Source organism: Lissotriton vulgaris, chromosome 11 (assembly GCF_964263255.1).
Source record: "Lissotriton vulgaris chromosome 11, aLisVul1.2, whole genome shotgun sequence".
Lineage (NCBI taxonomy): Eukaryota > Metazoa > Chordata > Amphibia > Caudata > Salamandridae > Lissotriton > Lissotriton vulgaris.
Genome location: NC_141699.1, coordinates 297,949,743 through 297,970,767, shown reverse-complemented (window position 1 = coordinate 297,970,767; position 21,025 = coordinate 297,949,743). Strand labels below are relative to the sequence as shown.

At 42.1% G+C, this 21,025-nt stretch overlaps 1 protein-coding gene across 1 annotated transcript in view; it reads left to right on the top strand.

The window, feature by feature from the left end:
* MED13L (mediator complex subunit 13L) overlaps positions 1 to 21,025 on the top strand; it is a 1,083,173-nt gene that overhangs the window by 28,265 nt on the left and 1,033,883 nt on the right. The gene's annotated exons all lie outside the window — the stretch shown is intronic.

Sequence of the window (21,025 nt, the reverse complement as noted above, 5' to 3'; positions counted from 1 at the left end):
CACTTATCAATTTCGATAGAAACTGACTCTGTTTCAAGCTCCATCCTTTACACCTTTTTCCGGTTACTTGAACGTAAACCCGCAGTGCGTAGAATAGCGGCCATTTTTATAACCAGGCAAAGTTTATTAAATACATTGCAATGTGTTCAGTACTGTTCTCATCCGTTCCATTTGAATTACTAATGTCTTGCATATAGATTGTCTCCTTTCATATATATACCGCAAGAGTCACTATAAAATATATCTACGTAGTAATCTAATATATATTCGTCTGCATAGTCATGGCAACTTACCCATACTTTTTTATTTCAACAACTATAACAATAAACTTTATTTGTCTGTACCATATTGGCTATTATTCGCTGTCCTTATATCAAATTTTAACACTAAACCATACGAATATATAATGTTCTTTTGCTCTATTTAAAGAAGTTAGATTCAGCCCTGCTACTATAGTATCGTCATTGATTTTAATGTTTTAGACATATAATTTGTGTTGCTAGTTTTGTGTTTACTTGGGCCTATCCTAGTATGTATGGTCTCCCCTGTTTATCTGATTGTAATAACATTATTCTCAATCAATTCCTCATTGAGGAAACCTGAAATTCTAAGTTTACAACGTATCCCTCTACTAGCAGTATCCCTCTTATTTATTAAATTTATATTTTCCACTTTAGTTTGAAAATCCTCATTGTATAAGCTGTTCCCACTCTTCGCGATAATTCAAGCCTCTTTTATAAGTGGCAAACTTACTCGCATCAAATTGATCTTTGTTTTCTCTTTTTATCTATATCTCCCACTCTTAGGGTGTTTCTTATCCTCTCTAGTATACACCATTTCACATTCTTCAGTATGTTGACATTCCTTCCAATGTTCCACTAAGCGGGCATTCACTTTTCCTGTTATAGTGGATTTGTGTTGGGTCAATCGAATACATATCTCTTTTAGTCTCCCCTATATAGTATTTATTTCAAGGACAAAATATCATATATAACCTTTTTGGTCTTGCAATTCATCATGGTGTTTATGTTTCACCCCATTTAGTTCAATATTACTTTAATAATTCAAGGTATTACTGTTTACACAATTTCCACTAGGGACATTTCCTATTAGTTTATTACCATTCACTATACTAAATTGTTGGGGACCTTTTGACTCTTTATATGTGTGAATTAGTCGATTTCTGATGGCTCTATTTCGCCTAAATGAAAATAAAGGTTTCTCTTATTTGTCCTTTCCTACCTCATTGAATAAATTCCAATTTCTATTAAGTTCTGAATGTTATTGGTAATACAAGAGAAATTGGTGACACACTATCCGATGTTCTTGATCTCGTTATTTCCTTTTCTCATCAAAAAGACTGTCTGTATTATAATATTTTGCCCTCTTGTTTGCTATGTTTAGTCTAAATCATAGCTAGATAGTCGCATCTGTTTTGTTTCTCACCCCTGTTTATAGGAACAATCCAAGGTCACATACTGCAGCAGCGTTTATGTTTTTGTTGCACTGAACGAGGCAGAATACGTTCATGGATGCTGATGTGGCTCAGAGTTGTACAAAGTGGCAGAACTATTCTAGAACCTTAGCTCTTGAACTGTCTGATAAGTAATAGCCCTTGTTCAATTGAGTCGCTGAGCTCTAATGCTCGAGGAGTCTATTAACCTTGCGTGCTAAGGGAATCTAAAGATCCTCTACTTCCCCCTCCAGAGCCCTGATCTGTCTGTTTATTGTAGTGATGGAGGCACTCCTTGAGCTATTCCTGTTAAATTCAAAAGGAATAGTGGAAATTTGCTGTTGGCCTGAGGTGGATCAGGGTGTCATGGGAAACTGCTCAGGAGACGGTGCTTCCCTGAGTGCTTGTTGTGCTCCCTTTGTATTCAGCTGTTTCTATCGCTCAGTGGAGGAGTAATGCCAACCATCCATCGAAGAGTCTGTTGTCTTGGGGTTATCCACTTCCACTTCACCGGGAGAGGAGTGACGAGTGCGGAGTGGGGGCGGAGGCGGCAGCTCACGGGAGACTGAAATGACTAAAGTGAGCAGGGATTGGTGAGTGCATGGTTTGCCAGCAACGAGACAGAGGTAGCAGCGAACCGGATTAGAGGAGGGAAGCTTTTTCAAGCAGGATGTCAGCTCTTTATAATAAATGAGGCCTCACTCCCGCATTATCATCAGGCAAACCTGGTAGGGATAACACATGCTGTAGTACAGGCAGACTGAAGTGAGATACATAGGGAGATGGACAGCCTTCTAATCAATGCAAAGAAAAATAAAAGAAAAGGACTCTGTGTGAAAATAAGCCAAATAGACGTTATCGAGAGATTTAAAAAAGGAAAGGTAACTGTGCAGGTGGCCATATTTGTTTCAATTTAAATACCCACCAAGCGCATTATGAAGAATAAGGACACTGTTTTTTTCTAATTTCTTTATCACATGCGAGAGGCAGAGTTTTTGCAGCACTGCTATGGATTAAAAACGTTAATAAACAGCCCATTTATTTCCAGTTGATAGCCCAGAGAACCTTCATATCCCCTGCCTGTTGGTCCATTGTGCTATCTCCTTTTTATTACCCCGTTTGGTTGCCCTGACATTGCAGCAACAGCTGTGGTTGCACTTGTAAGTTAGGTCTCAGTATTTATGGGCTGATTTACAATATTGTCAAATGCATGTCCCCAAATAATCTAGGGCCTTTTATGTGTACGAAGGTTAGCATCACAGTTACTAGAAATCTAGTGCAGCTCTTGACTTCAGCTATACACAAGGTTATCTACTACTGCAACAGTCTTTCTCCGCAACACTATAAAATCTGTGATCGCAACTCCGCCCTAGCTTACTCCTGAACTTCCTGCACCACAGCGCACATAGGTACTCTGTCACTTGAGACAAATCCTGACAGCCAGTACTAAAGAAGGCCTGTACAAGCTAAATAGCACATGATACATTATATGAGCCACCATTGCACCTGCCAGGTACTCTTACGGTAAGTACTACAATTGTTAATCTCACATGGGTTACAGTTATTGAAGCCATTTACTTCAGATTGTTATTGTGGTGAGCTTGTCAGCGCAGCCACATTTTCTCAGTGTTTTGGATCAGTACATCTGAAATATGTGATGCTATCTAACATACTTCTTCTTAATCATACTGTGGTAAGCTCACAATGACTTGACAACTATTTATATCGGTATGAAACCATGATATCTGCATTAATAAGTGTATTCATTGTGAAAAGAATGTGTTGGTTTTAATAGAGGAAAGAATACACAGATTGAATCCAGTTACCCTCTTTGGTAAGGAAGTTGTGTGCGTAATTTTGTGTTGAATATACCCAGTGTTTGAGCTGAATGAAGTACCTTAAACTTGAACGAGTTACAGTCTACAGTGGGACTGTCTAGCTTCTATTTGGGATATGTAGGTTGCACCACCATTTAAGATTTATGAAACTAAAATAGTTTATCTATTCATGAATGGTTGGCGCTTGAGCAGACAACTGGATAATTTTATAATACAGTCCATGTGCATGGTCCTTCATACTTAGCACTCTATACCAGTCGCTGTTCCTCCTGGAGCTTGGCCTTGTTGCCACAGCAGTTTTTTACTTGCCGTGTATGTATCGGAAATTCAGCGATTGCTGACATATCCTGAGATTAGTCCTCTTTACAAACCATACTCCTTGAGTAGACCAGTTTTTACAGATATCGATGAAGCAATATGGTCATTTCGGATTGTATGAAAGATGTCTTGATGGTCACTAGGTAATATTTAAGATTTGCTCTTTTTTTCGTTTGCTTCAAATTGAATCCATTGGCAAATACTTTGGCTGCAAGGCTGCTTGTCCAGTAACTCTGATCCTGGAGTGAGATTGCGTTACCTGCGTTTGAGGCTGTTGCAGATATTGTTGTGAGAATGTATTAAAGTTGAAATAACAGTATTTAGTACTTTTTTGTGCTGCACTACATGGGATGCTTGTTGATATTTTTATCTGTCCAGGTCGCCTCACTGAAAGGCAAAATGAAAGGTTTCTCCATTTGATTCCCTTAACCAAGGGTATTCTCATGAAGTCTTATACCACATGTGGTGAAAAACTTGTATTTTGTACTTGTCTGTTATAAAATGTATGACAGCTGTAAAATTAGGCTAACTAACATATGTTTATTAGCATGTGTATGTTGGTGCAGTGGCTCATGTTTTTAAACAAAAGGTCGTTTCTAAATAATTTGCCAGTTGCTGTAATTTCATAAAAAATATGTTTTTGCTGTTCAGATCAACATTGTAAAGTGTATTATTTGGGGTAAATATCCGTGTCCGATTATGCCATGTGCGGTATGTCTTCATGTTTTAGACTTGTGACACTAAGCATTGATTGTTGCAACGTCATAGATGAGTTAAAATACACACTACATTCTATTTCTGGCTTTTGTTTATTTCTAAATAAAACAATAAATCGTCATTGATAATGTCGAACATGAAGTTTGTGCCTTTTATGCGTGTTAGTTGGATTTGTGTGTGACTAGGGAGTTGGGAGTCTTGGTAGAAATAATGAACGACCTGTGAAAGTGCAGGAATGGGCATTCATGCAAGGAAAGACCACCATGTGTAGTATTGGGTCTCTGCGCCTGGTTACAGCGACCCTTCAGAATACCATGCCTTGTTGTAAAAGATCACCAGTCGACCTTGGTGCTTACCCTGTGTCAGCGATTGGATGCTACTCAGAGTTAACCTTTTGTAGCTCCCTTTACATACACACAGGAAGAATATTTCCATCCTCTGGGAATCTCCACTCAAGTGGCTGAAACAGGTTTTGGTACACATAAATGTCTACACCCTGGGTGTAGCACACTCCTGCGAGTTGTATTATTTTTGATGATCTGGCTCGCGAGCACAGCTGTTGACACACAAATATTTGAGCATCACTAGACCGAGGTTATGACTCCACCCAGATGTTGGGAGCCAGGAGTACATGTTTTGGTTGGGCAGAAGTTGTGTGCTTCCACAAAGGTGCTTGCCCTCCATGCAACTGTGATCTTTATTTATCCAGCTCCTTAATCTTGAACTTTCAGCGGCACACACGTGACATTGGAATGCTATTAAACTGTCTTAGATCACTAGATAATGTATGTTTTCTCTAGAAGCAGCAGGGATGGGAGGAGGGCAGCCATTACCCTCCATGGATTTTTAGGTCCGGCTTGACAGTGCAACTGCCACTTGAACTTTCAACCTACACCAAGATTATTCTAGTTATTTACATCCACACGAATGAATACATACCTATTGCCATGCTTTTTTACTTGTAATGCTTCACATTACCTTACAGCATTCCTTTAAAGCCAGACATATTGGCATTGCCAAGGCTTGTTTAATGTGGGGACACCTACCAAGATCCTCATGCTTTTGAGATGGTTTATTTTAAATGGATCAGAAATGCAAAACGTATGTTGCAGAATGATGTTGAGTATTTCGTTTGGCCCTAAACCAAACATACAGACTTAGATTATGTTTGCGCTTGTGGTTGGTTGTCGTGCGCTGTTTCTGCTGTGGGCTTTGGGGGGGGGGGGGGGGGGGGGGGTCGGATGTAGGCGCCGGCTCCAGGAAGCGCGAGGGGGAGGGATGGGAGTGGTAGAAAGGTGGCCCCTTGGAGCTGCCGAAGGAGCTTCATCTGCCAGCTCCTAATGGCCTGTGTGCTGTCTGCCGTATTGAATGTCTGTGCTGAAGCAGCAGCGGCAGCGCGAAGCCTCATGTTTTATTTATGGGGCGATGGCTCTTGAAAGATTTTGTGTTAATTTGCCCTTCTAATAAACTAATCGCCATGTCCTCCGCATGCCCTGGTTCCTCACCTGCCTCTTGTTCATAAACCAACTGTACAAAGGATTCTTTGCCACCTCCGCCCAGGAGCAAAGCTCTGCACGGCGCCTTCACCTTTCTTTGTTTGCAAATGGGTGGTCCTCTCCTGGAAAACGTGAAGCGAAGCCCTTGAGCACCCAAAGCCCCCGCTAAACCAGGCGGATCGAGCCTGCTTGGCGGCGTCCACCGTGGCCTCTTTCTCGCGGACTAATTAAGAGATGCGCGGCCCTGCTGCCTGACAGTGAGCAGAAACGCTGCCTCGCCACTCCATCTTCTCTGAATTGCTGCATCCTTGCAGGACCGCCTGTGTGCTCTGGCGATTGCACTGCTCTGCTGTGCAGGGCCTACATGAGAGCCACTTCTCGGGCGAATAAACACTTTGGGCCATTGTCTAATACACGCCACAATCTTTATCGTTTGGCGTCTAGTAGGGCGTTACTACCAAACTCAGTAGCACACTGTTCATTGACAACCGAAGGATAGAAGGCTGATGAAGTGCTGTCTACATTTCGACTGCTGACATTGATGTCTGTAGCGAGCATTCAACCCACTGGGCTACCTTACTCTGATTTCTTGAGGAGCAAATGTCTCTTTCCAGTCTCTGTAGAAGGGTAGTCAGATGGCAGCTCTTCTAAGAGCAGGTCGAGGTCTTGCCAGCATGGTGTTACACAGAATGAGCTGCACGACCCATCTCCTATGTTTGCTTGCATTTACACAGAGCATGTCGCTGATACGTCGTCTCTACGTGCTGTACACCTACTTGTCAAAAAAGGCAACGAGGCTAACTGTGTGGAAAAATAAAACGCCTAACTCTTCAAAGAAACTGAATACTCCTATGTATAGTTTATTTCTGGGAGTGCGTTCCAAATAACAAGGGGCTGGTCGCAGAAGTTATGTGGCGCGTTTTGAGGTACTCTGGAGTCTCCTAATGGAATTGTAACCTCTTTGTTTAGGCATACGTATAAGCTTTTCTGTTTTTGGATGACACCTTTGTCATAGAGTAGCGAGTTTGCTAAACGGGGAGCTTCGAAAATGATTCTTATTTTTCGGGAGCTAATGAGTCTATTTGTGGTTGAGAAAAATGATCCTATCGACTGAGTCATTTACCAGGTACATAGACCGCACCGTTCAGTATCATCTATTAAGGACTTTATGAAAGCATTTGTGTATCCTAACACGTAAATTTGAACTGGCAAATGTTTTGGTCATTATCCAATTGCTGGCTGCCACAAAGTGAAGGATCTACCACAATGTGTTATATAGTTGCCCTGACACTGGAGTGCCTGTCCTGTCTTCTGTAATGCTCTGTGGGTCAGAAACGTGTTATAAGCAGGGTCATTGTAATTATTGGATTCTGCCACTGTGGAGTTTTCTGTTTAATTTAAGATATGAAGCACTTGGTACATAGTCCATCATCTGCTGCATAACTTGCAGATAAAAAAAAATTCTATGTCAAACGGATCAGAAGTCACTAAACGCTCAACAACATGTTACTGAGCAGTGGACGGCTATTTGCAAAGCTTGCACAAACTTTCGGTTGTATATTTCTTCATTTGAATGTTAAACGGTAATAATGAGGTGAAACCTTTATCCTGAATGAGTTAAAATTTGCAAAATTAGTCGAAATAATGAAGCATGCTATCACAAAATGTGCTACATTGTGCTGCACAATTTGCCTTTTCTTGAGGCATCGTTTAGTCAGCCTTGCTGCGTAGAATGTTCTTACCGTGTCGCATCATTCTAGTGGCCCTGGCTGTAAGCAAGACAGTGGTGGATGATTAAGGCAATATGGTGGACAATTGTAGTTGGCGCTCCCTGTTTGTAATATTTTCTCATATGCAAGTCTAATTATAATTTAATCTTATGGATAAATTCTAATGCTTATTTTCTGGTGAGTGAAAACATTTAACAATTGGTATATTTCCACGTTTCCAACTGTAGATTTGTACGTTGACTTCTGTATGTGTTTAGTACTCCAAGTATCCATTTACAATAAAACTATGTACTTGCTTGAAAACATTGCAGTCCTAGCGTCTGGGCATATCTCTCCATCCCTTTTAGCTTCAGTGGGAAACCTTATTACCGCTTTAAAGTCGATTAAGGTAAAGTTGTGTTCAATGCATTGAGTGCATGGGCTTTGGATCGGGCCATTCAGACGTTTCTTTTCGTGGCTGAGCCCTGTCAGTCTTTTGCTTGAGAACTGTTAGTCCAGAGCAAATTATTTAATTCTCTTTCATCACGCTTTAGGCTCTTGGGGTGTATCCTTTCTCTGCCTAGTAAGCACTTCCATTGGGATTGAGGAGGGATTATTTTACATTTGAAAAGTATCCTCATTCAGCACACTGGTACTTAACCTTTCGGGTACCTTTGGTAAAGCAATTGGGTTGACTTATAACTGAAAATGCAAGCCAAATCTGTTAGCCAAGTGGTTTTGATTACACTGAGAGAGACTCAAAAGGTGCTGTTATATGTGTATTGTAATTTGTAAAAAAATAAAAGCAGGAAGCTTTACCTATAGTGTTTGTTGGTGGATTGAGGTGTTAAGTTGGAACCCCCACGCAGCATGCTCTCTTTTTCCCATTAAACAATGCCATTTTAGAAACGAAGAGTCAAGAGCAAATAGCCAGCGACGTCTCCTTTCTGGTCCAGTGTAAACACACCTTCTGGAATATTTACACGTTCTAGATAGCCATTATTTCCCTTTCCAGTGGTACAGGCTGCTTCAAACCCAGTTACTCTTGCATTAGCTGCAGCACCCTCTGAAGTAGTTGCTGTTTTAATGCAGTAGTAATTTCCTTATACAGCATGCATTTGTATGGTAATTTAAAGACTGATTGGAGCACTCCACTATCGAGTTGAAATGCTGTGAGGAATGGCACTATATTATCGGAGGCATGGCCCTGTTTATTTGGGAGTTTTTTTTTTACATTAAAGAGGTAGACTGTTCATCAGAATGTTGTTCGGAACCGGAAGTGCTCTTGGTTAATGTTTCACGGAGCTCAGTGTCTAGAGTGTAGTGGCACTAAATATCAGCAGTGTGCTGCTTGCATGATGCTGCTAGCAGATGCGGTGCTGCTATCCCTTCAGCCCAGAAGGCACATACGCCATCTTAATAAATGATTTTTTTTCATTTGGCAAGTCTGTGGCACTCTAAGAAATGAGGCAGTGTAGAAATCATGGCGGTCAACACGCATATCGTTGACAGCAATTTAGTGATGCATTTATTCATAGCTGTCTGGTATTATAATTTTGAATCCCTTGAGGTGTATGTGCATTTGGGGTTGCACTATTCTCTACCGTTATTCCAATGACTGCTACTCTTTAACCCTCGCCTGCTTCCAGCGCCATGTTTGTTGGGATTGGAATGTTTTATGACGATCTCATGGGGGGGAGGGATGGGGATGTTTGTGTGTGTTTCTGTCTGAGTTTTACCAGTGAAGCTGACCAACAGGTTGCTGACTATAAATAGAGTAGGCTTTGCTTCCGCCATTTTCTTTAGCCATTGGCTTAAGGCGTAATTGACAAAGTCTCAGCGCAGTCCAGTGGAGCATCAGTCTCTTACATAATGCTATTGACCGTTTAAGTGTACCCTTCTGCCACCACTCAAGTGCTTCCAGTGAACTGCATGAAGGACATTATTAAAACTATGATCATCCTCTCAGTTCGCTCCTTCTGGGTCCTTCGGCGTGTCTCGCTCTAATGTGCTAAAACTGTATGTGTTTGCACTTAAAACTGAGACATGTTGACTTTGTCAAAGCTGGTTTTGTTTCTATTTAACAATAGTTATTGGTGCAAAGTGATTTTTAACTTTTACTCTTCTGGTTATTATGAAAAAAGTGGAAGAGTGGAGCGCCTAAGAGGATAATCAAGGGAGGCACCGACTGATTGCTGTGCATATAAACACAACTCTCTAGACAGAACTCATATCTTTGGTTTCAGGAGCATTGATAGCAAAGACTAGGATTATCACATCAAAATAATCATATGATGCGTCAATCGAGCACCCTAATGATCTTGGAACTTTAAAATCCACTCTGGATCCAGCAAATGTTCATGGGAACTGGGACCGCTGCAAATATGCGAAACAATTTGCTTGGGTAGTAATCAAAGTGTCCATGATTATGGTACTTTTGGTGGCAGCTTTTGATTACATTTAACACTGGATCATGTTATACTTGGTTGCTGCAAATGTTTGATTTGGGTCTCAGGCAGATCATGGCACAGTTGGTCTTCTTTTTGGAGATTAGATACCAGAGGTTAAGACTGGGTTATCTTTTTCCTTCTTTGGCTACATGTCTGCTTCTTAGGTTCCACATAACTGCCTCACTTCTTTTACACACCTGAAACCAGTCATGACTTTGCTACATTCTCATGACTGCTTCACATCTGTGACTACGAAACCAGTCATGACTTTGCTACATTCTCATGACTGCTTCACATCTGTGACTACGACCAGAAAATGTGTATTTGTGTTGAGGTGGGCAGATGTCTATCATGTCTAAGGACATGTAGATTTTAAACGCCTGAAAGGGGTAGAATAGAGGGCAGTTAAATTAAAGCAAAAAAGGGACTATGGTAGTTACTGGCGTAAAACAGAGGTTCTAAACAAGATTGGCCAAGCATGTGCATCCTGCTTTCCTTGTCTTGTTTTTAAGTGTATGTATCCTCATATCAAAACCTTTTTAAAGTTGCAATTTTTGAACTGACCATTTTGCGATTAAGTTGTTTCGTTGTTTCTTATGAGATTTGTCTTGTTTCAATTGTGCTGAACTCTTGCCTAGATTACAAAAATGACTGGTACGTGCATCTCCAATTGCATGAGGCAGAGAGTACAGGGTTCAGTAGGCAGCTACAATATTGATTTTTGGTCTTGGCAAGTGCCGTTTGGTGTATGAAACTTTTTAACATCCCCACTGTCTTTTAGTGAATAAAACCAAGATTTATTAAAGGTTAAAAGATTCAGATCTGTTTCCAGCAGGGACTGAGGTTTTCCATCTCTGGTTCTAAAGTATGAACTCCATCTTTTTACGCCGAATTTGAGAAATGTTGCCTTGCGTCTTTTTCTAGTCTGACAAATCACCCGATTTGTTACTGTCCTTATTAGTACTTTGCTAATTTGTTGCTACTGTCTTCATGTGCTGTGTGAGATGCCGCTGTGTTTTACAGTGTTTACTCCTTTATGCTCTTTTTGTTCTAACTCTTTATCAACATTTAACTGGTTTTCTTTTTTTATTTAGATTGTTTAAATATCTGAATTTGTGGAAATGTTGTTTGTCCTTATTTATACATTTGCTGCCAGCGTCTAGGAGCATTTTCATTTGTAGTGTGTTTACAAAGGCAAACATTAGGTGACATGAATACATATTATACCTTTGAATTGGCAGCACAGTGTGTCCCCCTATACTGTTGCACAGTGGCTAACCGTGTCATGTAACCAACCTCTCTGTGTGCCTTTTAAGTCTGTACCATATTTTTTATTCCCCAAGGTTCTGGTGCTGCATCCATCTTTGCTAGCTTAAGAAATAACAAAAATCAACATCACAAACTGAATAAAAACAGGGTGCCTACAACGGAAGCACAGAAAGATGCACTTTGCGCCGACGTGCTGGACACATTTGTGCATGCTTATTTGCATAGCTTTAGCTATTAAACAAAGCCTGACCTACTGGCTTTATCATCTTGCTTCAGGTCTCTAGATTTGAACTTTTCAGCCGCTGACTTGGTCTTAATTTGAGTCGGTGGTTTCTGGTGCTTTGCACTTAGTTGTGAACACCAGCACTTATGACAGTCTGTCACATGGTGGCATTGTCTGTGTAATTTAGAGATGACTACAGCAATAGCTGTTTATTAAATCAGTGCACATTAAATGCGATTCCTACTCTTCTTATTGCTTTGGGGCCTGGAATAGCTTAAATTATCACACTTGTTGAAGTATTATGGTTAATAGTTGCGTGGCATTGTCCTTGGCAGCGCTGGTCAAGTCATAAAATTTGTATAGCGCACTACATACCCAGAGGGTTTCAAGGCGCTTAGGAGGGGGGGGGGGGGGAGGATTATTTGTCAAATATCCACGTTTTAAGCTGCTTTCTGAACGCTAGGTGGTTCTGGGTGAGGCGAAGGTAAGCGGGGAGTGAGTTCCAAGTTTTAGCAGCCAGGTATGAAAAGGATCTGCCTCCCATGGTGGTCTTGTTGATGCGAGGTACAGTGGCGAAGGCTTGACTGGAAGAACGTAGTTGGCGGGAGGGGGTGTAGAAGGACAGTCAAGAGTTGAGGCAATCTGGTCCGATGTCGTAGAGTGATTTGTGTGCGTGGGTAAGCAGTCGGAAAGTGATCCTCTTATTGACGGGTAGCCAGTGGAGGTCTTTAAGGTGACCAGAGATGTGTTCGTTGCGTGGGATGTCTAATATGAGCCTGGCTGAGGCGTTTTGGATTCGTTGGAGTTTCTTCTGGAGTTTAGCGGTGGTACCTGCGTAGAGGGTGTTTCCGTAGTCCAGTCGGCTCGTGACCAGAGCGTGGGTGACTGTTTTCCTTGTTTCGGAGGGGATCCAGCGAAATGTTTTTCTGAGCATGCGAAGAATGTTGAAGCAGGAAGAGGATACGGCGCTGACTTCTCTGTTCATTGAGAGTGAAGAATCCAGGATGACGCCAAGGTTCCGTGCGTGGTCTGTCGGGATGGGTGCTTTTCCGAGGGCTTCCGGCCACCAGGAGTCGTCCCAGGCAGAGGGGGATGTACCTAAGATGAGGACTTCTGTTTTGTCTGAGTTCAGTTTCAGACGGCTTTGTTTCATCCATTCGGCGACTTCTTTCATTCCTTCGTGTAGGTTAGTTTTGGCGGTGCTGGGGTCCTTGGTGAGAGAAAGGATCAGTTGAGTGTCATCCGCGTAAGAGATGATGTTGAGGTTGTGTTGGCGGGCGATGGCCGCGAGGGGGCTCATGTATACGTTGAAGAGGGTGGGACTGAGTGAGGATCCTTGAGGTACGCCGCAGATGACTTCAGAGGCCTCGGACTTGAATGGAGGAAGGCGGACTCTCTGCGTTCTTCCGGTGAGGAACGAGGTGATCCATTCAAGTGCTTTTCCTTGGATTCCGATGTTATTGAGGCGTTGTAGAAGGGTGCTGTGGCAGACTGTGTCGAATGCTGCAGAGAGGTCGAGGAGGATGAGGGCGACTGTGTCTCCATTGTCCAGTAGAGTTCGAATGTCGTCTGTTGCTGCGATGAGGGCGGTCTCAGTGCTGTGTTTTGCTCGGAAGCCAGATTGTGTCGAGGGATTTGTTGGCTTCGAGGAAGGCGGCGAGCTGGTTGTTGACGGCTTTCTCGATGACTTTGGCCGGGAAAGGAAGAAGCGAGATGGGGCGGTAGTTTTTGAGTTCGGTGGGGTCCGCTGTTGGTTTTTTCAGAAGGGCGGTGAGTTCAGCGTGTTTCCAGTCTTCTGGGAAGGTAGCGGAGTTGAAGGAGCGGTTGATGACGTCTCGGAGGTGCGGTGCTATGGCGGAGTCTGCTTTGTTAAAGATGTGGTGAGGGCATGGGTCTGTGGGGGATCCAGAATGGATGGAATTCATCAGGCGGATGGTTTCCTCAGTGGAGATTAGGTTCCAGGCGTTAAGGAAATTGACGATAATTATTTCAGGAGATTTGTTTGGGTGTCCGTCTTTTTATTTTTTTATTTTTTCACTATTGGAGATTAAAATTTCTAAGCAACATCTGATGATAAAAGTAGATGAGTTTATCATTTATGTACTTGAGGCAATCTTCAATAAAACAATTTTTTTGCTGGCAGGTGGGTGGTAATAAGATGTTTAGCCTCCGTGATTTATAAGTTGCTATGTTCACAGCCACAATGAGGCATTCAAATGAACTTGAGTTTAAGTTAAGGAGATTCTTCTGGCTAAATAACTTCCTTGCCCCACTCCACTTTTTCTGTTCTAACAAGATGGAGGATGTTGTGGCCTTGTGGTAAGATAACAGGCCAGAACCATGTTCATAGAGCTCAATAGCGGTAAGGTCCTTCTTGGAATACGTTATGTTTGGAATTACACCTGAAACCGCAGACCGACATGTTACCTAAATAGCTTTGATGTGATGTGTAGGAGGTGGGTTTAGTGGAGGTAACTTTTTTGATGTTGGCTGGGCATATTGATCCTTAATAGTGTTTAGCACATCTAATTCTGGAAATGTGGTAATAGGATGTGTTTTGAGATGTGAGATCAGAGTATTTGGGTGTGTGTGGTTGCATCAGAGTTAATGTGTGCCATGAAATGCACAGAAGAATTTGATTTGGTGTTTCTGTTGGGCTCTTCAGGAGTAGGCTTGTTGAATGAAGTGTGACTAGACCGGGCTGGGATGAGGGTTAGGTCTCAGGCAAAGGAGATGGATTGTGAGTGAGAAGGATTGAGCCTTTAGCTTGTAGACTTTGTATCATCTTGTGTAGGTGATCCAGCCCCGCTTTGATGTCAAGCAGTTAGATTTAGAGAGTGCATAACTGATTTGGTTCTGGCCAGCAGTAAGTGGGTGAGATTAAGTATAAGGCTAGTCACACCTTTCATGCAAATAATACCTTGAGAACAGGGGGTGGGGAGTCGGGAGTGGGGTCAGGTCTATCTTTGTAGAGCGAGTTTACGTGCTGCATTTATTCTTCCTGTACTGGACCAAGAGGTTGTTTGACAGAGGGGAGGCTTTATATAGGGGTGGTAGTGGCTACTATTATTTTGGTTGTGTAAGTGTTTAGTTTTTTTACAGGTAATGGGCCAGACTTTTTGGATTTATGCAGTCCTTATGGTGAGTGGATATGTTCCTTGATCGGTGTGTATTTGATAATTGGTAGATGGGCCGCATGAAAGAAGGCTGTTCTAATGGTGTCCTTGTCTGTAAAGATTCTTAGAGATGGTATCTCTGTTTACAACTAAAGCCATTGTAGAAGCTTTTAGGACATTCACTGCATTGAGTTTGTGTTTGATATGATGGTTGGTATTTAAGGTTTGGATCAAGACTGTCTCATTTTCATATTTGGGGATGTCTAACTCACAAATTTTGGTTCTAGTAACAGCGCTCTTTTTTTTCTTGTATAGAATGTTGTCGTCTTTGATATTAAGAATTTAAATTACAGTATAATGTATGTTCGTAGTAAAAGAAAAGTTTGAGTTTAATGCATCCTCGTCTGAGACTATGGTATTTAACACTAGTAAAAGATTTCCAGGTTCACAGTTGGGGTTCAGCATTTGTGGTGTTTGAGGGTCGGTTTGGCTATGCCAGGGAGCATAGGACCTTTTGTGTTACATGCATCCGAAGTCTGAGCAGATATGAAGTTTTTTTTATTAGGTTATTGATCTTGTGCTGATTTAGAGAGGGACAGTCGCAGTCTGTGGCTGTGGTCGATGCCGCAGTACAGACACACAATACAATAGTAACTTGCATGTCAGTATGACTTCACTTTTAGATGACAGCACACTGATGTGTAGTATCGTTTGGAATATAGCAATTTTTTAAAAGCAAGGATCACATTTGGGTGATTCACTATTCTGAAATCTATCCCCACTATTCAGTTGTTTGTTCTAGCAATTTGCCACTTGCAGAGGTGCAGTTTTTCCCAGGCTATACATGGTTTTGATTATTTCCTTTCACAATAGTTACTCATGCTCCCCTCTATCTTCTTGCCTTGCTGTGCTGTATCTAAGCCTTAAAATAAAGAGCATTTCATGATTGGAACATTCAAAATGTTTTCGATAATCTGATAACCCAACATTTTGTAGGTGTAGGTGTCATAATTGCAAGTGCTCAGTTGGGACCGCCAAGCTAGGTTTGCCTCTTTTCATAGGTAATGTGCAAAAAGGTTGGAAGTCTCTTTTGCACACTGACTAAAAGGATGTTCAGTTGACTTGCATCCTCAAATTGTTGCCCCAGTTCTGCCACATTGCCTTCAATCAATACATCTTAGTCCGACTACAGCACCGAGCGCTTCTTGAACGTGTACTTATTAGTGTATGTTGCTGTTCACTGAGCGTTGTGAAAAGAGAAGCCAGTGCTTGTCAACACAAGTGAACTTTTATATGTCATGATGATTATCGAGAGGATCCATTCAGGTTACTCTGTTGCATGGTAAGTACTGAGTCTCCTTAATTCACAGTTCATTTAAATGTAAGTAGTTGGATAAACTGAATTGCAAAATCTTTGGACAAATCTTTTGCTTGAGAGACAGCTAGATATTGACTTTTTTTTTCTTCTCGTTACTCTTTTAACCCCTTCACTGCGGTGGCTATTCCGCCGCAGTGCTAAGGGGGCGGGGCGGCTGTGCGGCGGGCGCATGCTGGTGACGGAACCGCTCCGTCACCAGCGTCGGTTGCGCTGTGCTTATGACTGAGCGGTTCCGTCATGGCCCCGCCCGCTCAATAGAACGCTCAGCGCAGGCGCAGAATTCGCGCCGCGCATAAGCCGCGCATGAGCCGTGGGCGGGCCATGACGGAACCGCTCCGTCATCAGCACAGCGCCACCGCGGCTGATGACGGAGCGGTTCCGTCATCTGCAGGGGAGGGGTTAAAGTACGACCAAGCAGCTCTGTTGACAAAATTCAGTGATTGAATCTTTGCTTTTTGTCCTGATTCTCTAGCACCACCCGCCAAATTCTCAGTTGTTTGTTTATTTTTGCCTCATTACATTATTGCTTTTGCGTACCAGGCTCACTCTCTTTCCAAAATAGACATCTAATGGCGATACTGCAGCAATGCTCGTGGTTCTAAAGCAGCTAGTTGGCTGTTCATAATTCAATTTGTCTTCTATTTTGGTTTAGTTTAAGGTTTTTGGAAAGCTGTACCTTTGCTCCCAGAGTGTACACTTTTTGCTATATAGCATAGGGAACTACTTGCAGTAGTTAGCTGCGCAAGATCAAAATTTAAATCCTGGAATCGCATCAGTGCAACAAATTGCAAACTTGAAATGACAAATAGAAAAAGTCAAACATTCAGAGCTAATCGTTTTACAAGCTGATTTTGCCTTGGGTGCATAATACATTTAGGTCGACTTCCAGCCTTGATGATTCAGAATGGTATGTAAAGTCCTTACTTGGGCATCCAGATCATATAGAGTAGGGTACAGTGGTAGAATGTTGAACTTCAGAGAAGGCTATAGTCCAAGGGACTAAATTTGGTGAATGCCCAGATTACGGGATGTAGTGATGGACGTAGCACGCTTAAATGATTAGTAGTTAACTCTGTTCAAACTAATTGTAAGGGGGTTTATCGTTCTTTTTATTTAGGTTCAATACTGTTTTACCCCAACCAGTTATTTGGTCATGGTAGTATTTTAGTCGCTGTTTTGGAATTGTGTAACCCACTTATTTCTGTAGCTCCCTATGCCTTTGTTATCATGTAGGAGCATCACTTTCTGCGTCAGTTCTTTGGCCAGTATGACATCCAGGCCAATAAACGTGGTCTTGAACTTGTGTTTTATTGGAATGGGCATCAAACACCACAGAAACATCATAAAGTATTGCTCTAGTGTGTACATTGGTTAACCTTTGTAGTTTCCAAAAAGTTTGTAATTTGATACGTGTCCAGAACATGTGCAGGAGATCCGCTTTGCATGACATGTTGGGCAGCTATCCGGAATGATGCAAAATATTCTGTTAAGTCATGCAGTGATTGGGTAAATGTGGGCGATGACATTGTATTGAGCTAAGATGTTTCTTCATTCTTGCTAAAAGCAAACCACCCAGTTAGTTATTACATTTGGTCACAGCATTGTGTTTTGCAGTATTCTAGCCAAGGTATAAAGACTGATTCAATGTATTCTTTGTTGAAAGAGACCCAGCCTTTGGTCAAATGTTACCTTTATGTAGGTTCTTTCAGTGAGTCATCATTAACTGTAACTTTTTGGCAGTGTGTGTAATGCATACATGTCATATTGTCGTACCATAAAAATAACATAAGGGGCTATACCTACCAATAGCCCCGTTTCCAAGTACCAAATAACCAGTCAGTTGGCAGTGAAGAAAAGTCAATTGTTTATTATACAAAATACTCTATAGAGGAGCCTCTCCCATCCTCACCCATCAGGTGCGCGGAGAAGACTGCCAGCTCACAGTTAATTCATTGCATATATACCTTCAAATCAACACATGGAAAAGTACTATTTGGCTCTAAGGAAAGACCATATATGGTACACAGGATTAGTTCAAAACTCTGCTTCTGCTATTATTGGGGAAGGTCAGGAGGGGTGACTCCTTTTTGTCCCGGTGCCTGGGAGTGCAGGCACAGCGCTTTCAGGAATGCGCTCATCACCTCTGAAGCCAGATACAACCTTGAGTCTCAGGACAGGGAAAGAATAGTGTGCATTCAGCTGCTCTCTGTAACTCAACTAACAAGGCCTAAAGACTACTGGAGGATAACACGTGACCACTGCTCAGGTATGACGCAGACAAAGCAAAGATGGCGTCTGTATGGTTTTCGGTTAGTTTCATAATGGTAGAATACGCGAGCAATGAAAACCTTTACTAACTTAACTAACCATTTAGAATCATAACAGGCAGAGTCGATTTAGCATTTATATAGCTAAATCATGCTAACAAAAGATACCTTATACCTCTAGAACTATAAACAAATTGAATCTTATCTCTCAGAACCACCCTTTTAGCATGATGTAGCTAACTAAAAGATGTTAGTCCTCGAAGATGCCCTCATCAATTTGCATAATATCCCTTATTTCCTGCTGGACCATTTGAGCCTTTGGTATAGTGGGAGAACAACTAGTTACAGAGGAAGTAATTTTAGCAGTACAGTAAGAGCAGCAAGCAGGCCCGCAATGCATACAAAGGCAACGGGTAAAGATGACACCTGCTATGCCTGCTAGTATCATTAAAATCTTCCATCCCCAAGTGGACAACAGACCCCAGAACCACCCAGATAAGGACCAAGTACCATTATCTGCATGTACTTCAGAAGCCAAACGATGTAACTTTTGGATGGCCAAATGAACAGACGGGGCGCAGTCAGGGATATATACACAGCAGGAACTGCCGATCACGCGGCATGCTCCTCCTCGATCTGCCAAGATAACATCTAAAACCATCCTGTTCTGAAGCGAAACGAGCCTTGTCGCTTGAAGCTCCACAGTTAAGTTGGTCAATATTCCTGCAGTGGTATTGATTACCCTCTCAACTACCCTAGACAGATGATGGGGCCCCAGATAGGAAATACTCCCTTTGCGATAGCAATAAAGTGCTGTTCAGGGGTATCAGTTTGATCTATTTCAGTAGTGTTGATCTTTTTTGTCTCGAACTGCTGACAGACCCTGCTCATCTAATCGATGATCCTTATGATAGTTAGAGTGGGCTATATAGACTGGTGGATACAGAAAGGACAAATAACAGCGGCCTGTCCAACCCCAGGGAAGCCAGGTGTATGCACTTTCACCACAAACAAAATATACATTGGGAGGTGTTAACAATGGTGGACTGCTAAAGGTGCACAGCCGATAAGTATAATTACACCGACTGTCTCCTACTGAGATGTGTCCTGCTCCCTGGACACACAATGCTGAAGTACTATTCAATATGGGCACTGGGATGGCTTTGTCATAAGTAACATTTCTGTCCTGAAATTGCTGAAAATACTGGGTAAAGTTAAACTCTGCAAAATCAAGTATTTCATTTCGCAACCAAGTGACATTCTCATGTTCAGTATATAGGTTCATACAGGCATTTGGATCTAATGACCCCTCCCCATCATTCCCCTGTGGTTCAAAACCTTGATGTACCTCTATATAGGCCAAAATCATCTTGTAATCCCTCTCTGAATAACTAGCAGTATCTACTGTATAATGCATGTACATCATCGACAACTTAAACCAGGCATCACAACTTCCCAAATATAATAATAATGAAATGAATAGATCATGCCTATGCATCACGGAAGGTAAAAGGCCACACACCCAACAATTTGTCGCATTAGTAGCACTATGCGTCTGGTGCAGCATTTCAACAAATACATTTTTAGCATATGTCTGACGATGCCTTTCTTTATGCGGGGCTAAGGTAAAAAAGAAGTTTTCAAGAGGCGGGGTAGGTGTTCCCAATACGATGTGCATAGGATGACGAAATTCTAAATACACTCAATAATATAATCAATAAAATTGCAACTGTGACCACGAAAGCTACTTTTACACGCATGGTCCAAGAAGAAAATACAGGGACATTTATAGGCAAATAACTGGGTGCAATGGGGCGTTCCTCTAAAGGAACAAAACGACCAAAAGGGTTCATGCTAACTAAAAGTCCAAAACGAAACTAGGGTGATGCAGTCCAACCTGCCAGAAGGTGCTTCTTTCCTGTGTCCGTCTAGAGCACGGGCCTTCAAACTGTGGGGCGCGACCCCCACGGGGGCCGTGGAGTGATGCCACGGGGGTCGCGCCTTCAGTCACACTTCTGCCGAGGCCCAAGGACCTAAGCCCCCCCTCCTCCCTCATCGTGTGTCTCATCCCGGCTGCTGCTGAAGTGAAACTCGAGCTTCTGGGGGCTCGGCTGAGCAGTGATTGGAGTCCTCTCCTGTACGCTGAGTTTTTCACAGGGCTTTAAAGACCATTTGCATATTTACATGTCTTTGTAAACTTATTACAGAGGCTTAGTGTTTTTTCCTGGTTCCAGTACCCACCCCCCTCCCCCCCGGGGCCCCCACTCAGCCTGTTCCTTACATTTGTATTTTACAATTACTGTTGTACTGTGAGAATGCATTTAATGAAAAGGAATATAAAGTAGGGTTGCAAAAAGAAAAATGCCTGCCTGTTTTGTTTAAAGAGCCTGGAAAGACCTCCTCTTGACACTAAATAGACTTTTAAATACAAAAGTGTGTATGCATTCCTTCTGTGACTTTTCTGTCTTTTTTCTCTTAATCAGTCATGGATCATTGCGGAAGCCCTCGAACACAATTAAAAGTGCTTTCGATTTATATTTGCTGTTCGAAGTATGCACAGATAAATGCTGAAAATACAGCTTTAGGTGACTACTTATTTTTGTACTGACTGGGCCATCAAAATAATCTGATGGCAACCCTAACCATAGGACTGAACGTTTTTGTTTCAGGATAAGCATAATATTTATTTCCTCCACCCTCGATCCCCGATTAATGGCGCAATAGTTTAACTTAGCTCTTAAACCCTACGCTGCCGTCAATAACATGATGAGTTACTTCAAGTGTCTGGAAT